Source organism: Canis lupus, chromosome 22 (assembly GCF_003254725.2).
Source record: "Canis lupus dingo isolate Sandy chromosome 22, ASM325472v2, whole genome shotgun sequence".
NCBI lineage: Eukaryota > Metazoa > Chordata > Mammalia > Carnivora > Canidae > Canis > Canis lupus.
The window spans coordinates 1,162,264-1,171,230 of NC_064264.1; the positions used below are offsets into that span (position 1 = coordinate 1,162,264).

Consider the following 8,967-nt stretch of genomic DNA (forward strand, 5'->3'; position numbering starts at 1 on the left):
TGACTCAAATGGACTCCTACCTTCAAAAAAGGTGGAAAAGGAAAATAATAAAGAATGCAATTAGTTAAAAGATACCAAAGGTATTTAAATATCATTTTAATATCATACCGTTTTTATTTCTTCTTTTTTTTAAAAGATAGATTTATTTATTTATTTAGAGAAGTCAGAAGGAGAGCAGAGGAAGAGGGGGAGAGACCCCTCAAGCAGACTCCTTCTGAACACAGAGCCCAACTCGAGGTTGGATCCCACAACCAAGACCATGACCTAAGCCAAAATCAAGCGTCGGCTGCTTAACCAAGTAAGCCACCCACGTGCCCCGCACTGTTTTTGTTTTTTGTTTTTTTTTTTTTAATTCAGTAGTTATCTTCAGAGATTTCTCATTTCTGAAAACTGACAAATTAAGGAAGAGAATGAAGCATCTATACTGTGTTTTCTATAAGAAATAAAGCTCTCAGTAATGAAATAGTGAGGGAAGGTTTCTCTCTATAAAGCGTCCTGGTTAGTAAAAGAAAAAAGTAATGACATAATGAGAACATCACCACTTTAAAACTACTAATGAATTAGTAGAGAAACACGTTATTGATGCTGCAAGGACACAAGCACAAAATCCAAACCATGGAACACTTACACGACAAACGACTGGATTTATATGACAGATAAACTGAAAAGGGATCTGTAACAAGAGACGGGAGTGGAACTCATTTGTTAAAAAAGACTCAAGAGCTCTCTGCTCCTCCCCGTTCGACACACAGCCACATCTTCTGGTGCAGTGCCAGCCGCGTCCCCGAGACACGATGGTGAAGGTCGGAGTGAACGGATTTGGCCGTATTGGGCGCCTGGTCACTAGGGCTGCTTTTAACTCTGGCAAAGTGGATATTGTCGCCATCAATGACCCGTTCATTGACCTCAACTACATGGTGTACATGTTCCGGTATGATTCTACCCACGGCAAACTCCACGGCACAGTCAAGGCTGAGAACAGGAAACTTGTCATCAACGGGAAGTCCATCTCCATCTTCCAAGAGCAAGATCCCGCCGACATCAAATGGGGTGATGCTGGTGCTGAGTATGTTGTGGAGTCCACTGGGGTCTTTACCACCATGGAGAAGGCTGGAGCTCACTTGAAGGGTGGGGCCAAGAGGGTCATCATCTCTGCTCCTTCTGCTGATGCCCCCATGTTTGTGATGGGCGTGAACCACGAGAAGTAGGACAACTCCCTCAAGATTGTCAGCAATGCCCCCTGTACCACCAACTGCTTGGCTCCTCTAGCCAAAGTCATCCATGACTACTTCGGCATCATGGAGGGCCTCATGACCACCATCCATGCCATCACTGCCACCCAGAAGACCGTGGACAGCCCCTCTGGGAAGCTGTGGCGTGACGGCCGAGGGGCTGCCCAGAACATCATCCCTGCTTCCACTGGCACCTTGCCTGTGGGCAAGGTCATCCCTGAGCTGAACGGGAAGCTCACTGGCATGGCCTTCCGTGTCCCCACCCCCAATGTGTCAGTTGTGGATCTGACCTGCCACCTGGAGAAAGCTGCCAAATATGACGACATCAAGAAGGTAGTGAAACAGGCATCGGAGGGCCCCCTCAAGGGCATCCTGGGCTACACTGAGGACCAGGTTGTCTCCTGTGACTTCAACAGTGACACCCACTCTTCCACCTTCGATGCCGGGGCTGGCATTGCCCTCAATGACCACTTCATCAAGCTCATTTCCTGGTATGACAATGAATTCGGCTACAACAACCGGGTGGTGGACCTCATGGTCCACATGGCCTCCAAGGAGTAAGAGCCTCCTGGACCACCAGCCCCAGCAAGAACAAGAGGAAGAGAGAGGCCCTCAGCTGCTGGGGAGTCCCTGCCCCAACTTAATCCCCCAACACACTGAGAATCTCCTGACCTCCAATTTACATTCTAGACCCCGAGGAAGGGGAGGGGCTTGGGGAGCCCTACCTTGTCATGTACCATCAATAAAGTATACTGTACCCCCCAAAAAGAAATTTAAAAAATTTAAAAAAATAAAGACTCAAGAAATAGATCTGCTAATCCTAATACGTGGACCTTATTTGAATCCCGAGTCAAGCAAATCAAACTTATGATACCCCTGGAAATGGGAAGACTCGAGTTCTCTAAATTCAACTAATCGGCAGCAACGGGTGCCAAAGACGCTCCTGAGAATACAAGGCTGTAAGGAATTCTCAGAAATCCTGGAAGGACAATTGGACTTTCCACGGTTCACGGGCGGGATCCTGCAGTTCCAAAGCTCGTGTCAAGGTCCTTCCATGCCATGGTCCCCAAAATGTGCTTCCGTCCTCCCCCATCCACTTAAGGGACCGCATAACCAGTGTGGCAGGGCAGAGGCTCTGGGCCGGGAAGCCAGAGCCGTCCTCTAACCCCCTCGTTACCCACTAGGGACCTCGGGACCAGGCACTCGTGTATCCGACGGCAGTTCTCTGATGTGCAAAATAGAAACAGCTTCTGCTTCTGAAAATGACTCTGCTTGTGCAGCACCCCCCGCCCCCGGTGCTGTGAGCTGGGGCTGGGTGCCAGCTGGGAGCCCGACGAAGCCGACGCTAGCACCGCAGCTGTCGTGGATCTGGAGGCCTTGGCATCCCCGGGCAGGCCCGCTTGGCCAGAGCAGGACAGCCATCCCCGGGTAGCCCACTCCCTGCTGTTCTTCGTTTCTGTGGGAGCAGGGTCGCTTCCTGGACGAGGGCCCCAGAGGGAGAGCAGCCCGGCTCTAGGGGGGTACAGATTTGGGGCTCAGGTACCAACTTGTCTACACTTAGGCTGCGGCGGTGTAGGGGATTGCTAGGAAATGCCAGGGGCGTAGAACCCGAGGCCTGGGGGGTCCTAAGCTTGCGGGAAGTTGAGTTAGGGAACAACTTCTCCCTCTGGAAGAAGAGATGTTCCTGGTCCTCGGGGGCCTTAGGACCCGGAAGAGGGGAAACCTCCGTCTCCACGGCCTCGTTGCTAGGCCGCCCAGAGAGCGCACCCAGGCCGGGGCCGCGTCCAGGCCCGGCGAGCTTGCCTGCCCAGTGAGGGGTCTGTTCAGCTGACTTACTTAAAGTTTGCCATTTATTCATAACACAAAGGTTTTTTGAGCTCCTGGCATGGGCGGAGCTGGATGTATAGCAGTAGGTAGGCAGGTAGGTAGGACGGACGATTCTCGGAGTTTCCTTTCTACACGCAAGGGGATCTGTACTTTCCTGCTCATCTCCCTATGTTTTCCCAAATGCCTTGTTCTGCTGGTACCAAGGAGTATGGATTCTTCACCTCTTTCTCTCTCCTTTCTCGATCTCCGCAACGCTGCTTGGTAAAGTGAATAGATTGAAACTGGTAGATCCTAAAGAGCCTTTCAGGGCAAGCTTCTAGTCTCTGTTGGGCTGGAAGTCTCCCTGGGTGAACATAATGAGGATCGCACTGCATTACTGTTAAATACTGGCCCATCCTATGGCGAAGGTTCTGGATGAAATGACAAACGGAGAAGCCTTTCGGGTAAAAACTAAACTCAGAGGGACAGCTCCAGGGAGAGGCTGCAAGGGAACCAGAATTTCTTTGCCCTGACCTTGAAGCTCTCGACTGTTTCCGAGAGGCGCCCCAACGCTCCGATGCTCGCTCTCCGCTCCGGACATGCCGAGAACTGGAAAGGGGAGTCACGGGGTAGGTGCTGCAAAGTCATAGGATTTGGGTGACGACACTGGTGTTTCAAGGCAACGTGACTCTCGAAAGATGATGAGGCCGTCAGCGCTGGAAGCGGCTGCCCTGAGGCCATTAGGAGGGACTCCCGAGAAGCTGGACCGGGCCTTCTATCTGTGTCCACTTGCCCGTTGCCCTAAAGGGAGCCAGTGAACTTGCTTCCAGGCATATTAACTGAAATGTGAGTTTAATTATATTAACAGTGGAATAGGATTTTCTAGTTTGGGGTAGAAACCTTGCTCTCTCCCATAGCGCCCCGAAGTGCAATGCCCACCTCTGCACCCCTGCTGGGAGCAGCCTATGCTGCGCCTACGAGACTCTTCCCCTGAATGTACGGAGGGCTCGGACCAGCTACTCTGCTCTCGGCAGAAATTTGTCTTAGAGGAGGGCTTGCGTTCTAGAATCTTTTCCCTCATAAGACTTCAGAACTTTTTTCAAAAAATATTTTATTTATTTACTCATGAGAGACACACAGAGAGCGAGAGGCAGAGACCCAGGCAGAGGGAGAAGCAGGCTCCATGTGGGGAGCCCGATGTGGGACTCGATCCCGGGACCCCGGGGTCACAGCCTGGGCTGAGGCAGACACTCCACCATGGAGCCCCCGGGGTCCCTGACTTTAGAACTTTCTGCAAACTGCCCCTCTCCTTCCAGAGCTACATGCACCAATGACAGCCTGAGGAGATGGAAATGGCTGGATTAAGGATTAATTTTTCCCTTGGGCAGGAAGTGGCTGCTTGACTTCTATCTGTTTAACCAAGAGGTTCTTGCCCGGGGCCCACAAAGAACTAAAGAGCTCTAACTCAAAGCCTCTGTTTGACTTTTCCTAGAGAGAAGCATCTGGCAGCTTCAGTTCCCACTGTAGCGCCCCTGTGGGCCCACTGCCCCTGTCAGCCCAGCACCCTTGTGGGCCCAGAGCAGTGTACCTGTGGGCCCAGACCAGCACCCTGTGGGCCCAGACTGGTGCCCCTGTGGGCCCAGTGCACCTATAGGCCCAGACCAGTGCCCCTGTAGGCCCAGACCAGCGCCCCTGTAGGCCCAGACCAGCGCCCCTGTAGGCCCAGACCAGCGCTCCTGTAGGCCCAGTGCACCTGTGGGCCCAGACCAGCACCCCTGTGGGCCTAGACTGACGCCCCTGTGGGCCGAGTGCACCTGTAGGCCCAGACCAGCACCCCTGTGGGCCCAGACCAGCGCCCCTGTGGGCCCAGTGCACCTGTGGGCCCAGACCAGTGCCCCTGTGGGCCCAGTGCACCTATAGGCCCTGACCAGCACCCCTGTGGGCCCAGACCAGCGCCCCTGTGGGCCCAGTGCACCTGTAGGCCCAGACCAGCGCCCCTGTGGACCCAGACCAGTGCCCCTGTGGGCCCAGTGCACCTATAGGCCCAGACCAGCGCCTATGTGGGCCCAGACCAGCGCCCCTATAGGCCCAGACCGGCGCCCTGTGAGCCCAAACCAGCGCCCCTGTGGGCCCAGACCAGTGCACGGAACAAGGTAGCAGGCAGGCGGCAAGGGCAAGGGCCATCCAGAAGGAGCACAGCAGCCATGGGAGCAGGCTGCGGGTCCCTCTCCTCTCCAGACTGCAAAGCCCTAGGCCTCCTTGCAGTCTCAGGTCCCCGAGGATCAGAGTCTTGTTTTATTAAGAAGCTGTCTTACTGTCTCCATATTTTCTTCAGAAATGAGAGAAGAGCATTCAGTTGTTCTCGTTACTTGTTCTCTGAGTCCTCTGCAACTACATCTTTATAATTCGTGCAAAATAATCACATAATTCAATAGGGAGTTGAAGATGCGAGGGATTCTTTAGAAAATCGTTTTTTGCATGGCACCTGGGGGTGGTGGGGCTCAGTCAGTTAAGCACCTGCCGTTGGCTCAGGTTGTGATCCCAGAATCCTGGGATGGAGCCCAGCAGGGAGTCTGCTTCTCCCTCTCCCTCTGTGTGCTGGTGCATGTGCTTGCTCTCTCTCATATAAATAAATAAATCTCTAAAAAAAGAAAATAAGTTTTGTAATATAAATATATTTTTTTCCAAATTCTCCCAAGTCCCTATTTTTCTGATATTTCTCTAGTTAGACCATTTTAATTAGGCAGTGAGGACCTGTGGGAGGTGTTTGGCCCAGGAAGCGGACTGGGGATGTGTCTTCTTTTAAGGAACCCATTTATTCTGTTACCCGTCCTAGATTAAAGGCTCAGAAGAGTATCCTTTCAATAGAGAGAGCTCTGAGCTAGGAATGTGGCTCTAAACCCAGTCCTGTGCCCTTGGAAGAAGTATTTTAAACTCTTCCTCTACTTGCCCATCTGCAAAGTGGGATAATAATATCTGTCTACTTACTCTACAGAGATGTATTTTTTTGGACCATAAATCAAGATAGATGCTCACATATGAGGAAGAGAAAAGAAAGTGTAAAGAGCAACTTGCTCCAACTTGAGAAAATGAGTGAGAAAAAGTGTGTTAAGTGTTGAAGGGAAGTGAGGAAGACACCACAAGTGCTTCTGCTATGGTGGAAAAGCAGGACCAGCAAGATGCAGGGCAACAGGAGAGGTTTTTTTTTTTAAGATTGATTGATCTACTCATGAGCAAGTGAGAGTGGGGCTGGGGCGGGGGCAAAGGGAGAGAACCTCAAGCAGACTCTGTGCTCAGTGAGGAGTCCAATGCAAGGCTCTATCTCGGGACCCTGAGATCATGACGTAAGCCGAAACCAAGAGTCAAAGGTTCAACCCATTGAGCCACCCAGGCGTCCCATCAACAGATTTTTTTTTTTTTTTTTTTTTTTTTTTAATAAAAAGGCAGAATCTGGATCTCCCTGCGGGGCTCAGCAGTTGAGCATCTGTCTTTGGCTCAGGGCATCATCCTGGGGTCCTGGGATCGAGTCCCGCATCAGGCTCCCCTTAGAGAGCCTGCTTCTCCCTCTGCCTGTGTCTCTGCCTCTCTCTCTGTGTCTCTCATGAATAAATAAATAAAATTTAAATAAATAAATAAATAAATAAATAAATAAATAAATAAATATCTCCCTTTGTAAACTTTCTCTCATGTGATCCCACATCCCTCCCCAGAGGTGAGCACTGATATCTGTTTGGCACTATCCTTCTAGAATATTCCTATGCAGAAATAATAGTATATGTGCATATATAACTAAATAAAAAATTTAAGACTTGGTTGGAAGAAAAGAGACTTTTAAAATAAAATGTTTTAAAAACACCGCACTAAGACTTTTGGAGCCTTGTATCTCTTTACAAAATTTTAACTCAGAGTTTTGGCTAATTCCATCATTTTAATTATTATTAGACTTTTAATTACAATTTCACTAGCATTGATTAATTTTCCAAAATGAGCTCTATCACCCATACTTTAATACATGATAAATTTTCTGCACAATGCAGTCATATTTTATATGTTGCATTTGTGGTAGAAAAGTCATTTGAATCAGGATTATTTTTCATTTGTCTTTTCACCTTCTCAAGGTTTTGCTCATTGATCGCTTTTGATTCATATTTCATAGAGTTTCAACAATGTGAAATTGGTTCTGTATCTTCTGTTTTACTTTTATAAAATCCAATTTTCTTGTGTCAAATTTTGCAGATCCAAAATTTGCCAAGATTTTAGTTTTCCTGTCCATATTTGGCAATAATAAGTCTCACGTTGTACAGGTTTGGCCTTTGTCAATTTTATCCCCTCTTGTTCTTTCCATCAGCAGTATTTGTTATGAATTGAATAATCACCGGACTCTTTGCTTTTGATTCTCAGATAATCCATGGGAGAAGTGCCAGCAGTTCCTCCCTAGTTGTGATTCAGAATCGCTCAACTGCTTGAATTATTCTGTCAATACGACTCATCCTATTCATCTCTTTGAATGCCATCATGGATCACACAGCAAGCAGTGGAGTTAAAAAGATATTCGAAATGCCTTGGGCTGCTACTAGAAATAAGAAATAACACTGACCTGAATACTGTATAGAAAAAAGAAATAATGTGACTTCTCTACACACCAGCTGGTTGGTAAATGATGCTACAGTGAACCCAGAACTATGCCATCTACTGCCATTTCCAATGGAGGCATTAATGGGGCAGAGAGGCTTAGGATGGCATCTGGGACCAACTTATACATGAGGCACAGCTGGCCCATGGCTAGGACCACAATGCTTTAGGGGCCGACAAAAATGTTTTAAGTTCTTTTAAATTCACAAGGCAAAAGGATCAACTTTTAGGGTGGAAAGAAGTTTTATAATAATATTAATATATCCATCCTTATAATAATACAGTTACAAAATACAATTTTTAAAAAATAAAATTTTAAAATAAAACTTTAAAAAGTGTTGTTTTGTCTTGTTTTGTGCTTTGGAGGGGAAGAGGCCTACCAAGGTAAAAGTCCTCAGAAAAGAAAAAAAAAAAGAAAAAAAAAGAAAAAAATAAATAAATAAATAAAAAAAAGTCCTCAGGGCTCATACAATCAAAATGGCATGAGGGCCTCAAAGTGGTACAGCATCACATACCACACACCTAAAGGCTAAAAGAGAGTTCTTAGGGACAAGCATTTCACAACATGACAAAAATAAAGCTTGCTTATTGAAAAACACTCAACATTCACATAACCAGTATTTTCTCATTTTTCTTCCAGCGAAGAAAGCTCAAACACCAGACTGATTCAAAGCTGGATCCCTGGCTATCCTGGCCCCTGGTTGGCCCCAACACATCCGATCTCTATCCCGTGTGGCTGGGCTTGGCCTCGAACAGACCCTCTCCTGGCCAGCTGGGTCATGCTCCGAGAAACCATACTCTACACGGTTGTGTCCCTGGGACTTCAGGGCTCCTCGATTTCATTTGCTACACAGGGGGCCTCGGTCAATATTGGAGGATTGCCTTCTCTACTCCAGGAAGAGCGGAAACTGATAGGGAATTACATCTTATTAATATTATTTCAGGAAAAAAATTCTCTCTGATAAAATTTCTGTGCAAACCGAAAATAAAGTTATTTCTTCAGAGGAAGTAAGAAGTACTTTCCTCCTGTTATTTTGTGTTGTTGTTTCACTACCTTCTCTTCCCTCTCACTTTCCTCTTTGGCACTTCTTCTCCCCTTCCATGAAGTCAGGCATCTGGAAAGAATTTTAGGGGCATCAGAGCCAGTGGGAACATGCTCTTTGCCTTCTGGGTTAGGTCACTCCCATTTCTTATAATTTCTTCCCTAAACCAAACTATCAGAGTTTGACAATTCCTGCTCCTATCTTCCAGAAACAACAGATCCATTCTTCTACCTCTCTTTCTTTTTTTCTTTTCT

General features: G+C 47.8%; 1 long non-coding RNA gene and 1 pseudogene across 1 annotated transcript; both read left to right on the forward strand.

Moving 5' to 3' along the window:
• The first annotated feature begins 768 nt into the window (after positions 1–768).
• LOC112678759 (glyceraldehyde-3-phosphate dehydrogenase-like) lies at positions 769–1,991 on the forward strand (annotated as a pseudogene).
• Positions 1,992–4,916: 2,925 nt separating this feature from the next.
• Positions 4,917–8,661, forward strand: LOC112678758 (uncharacterized). Its single transcript, XR_003147820.2, has 3 exons — positions 4,917–5,191; positions 7,440–7,691; positions 8,311–8,661. It is a non-coding gene; the product is annotated as an uncharacterized LOC112678758 (long non-coding RNA).
• Positions 8,662–8,967: the final 306 nt, after the last annotated feature.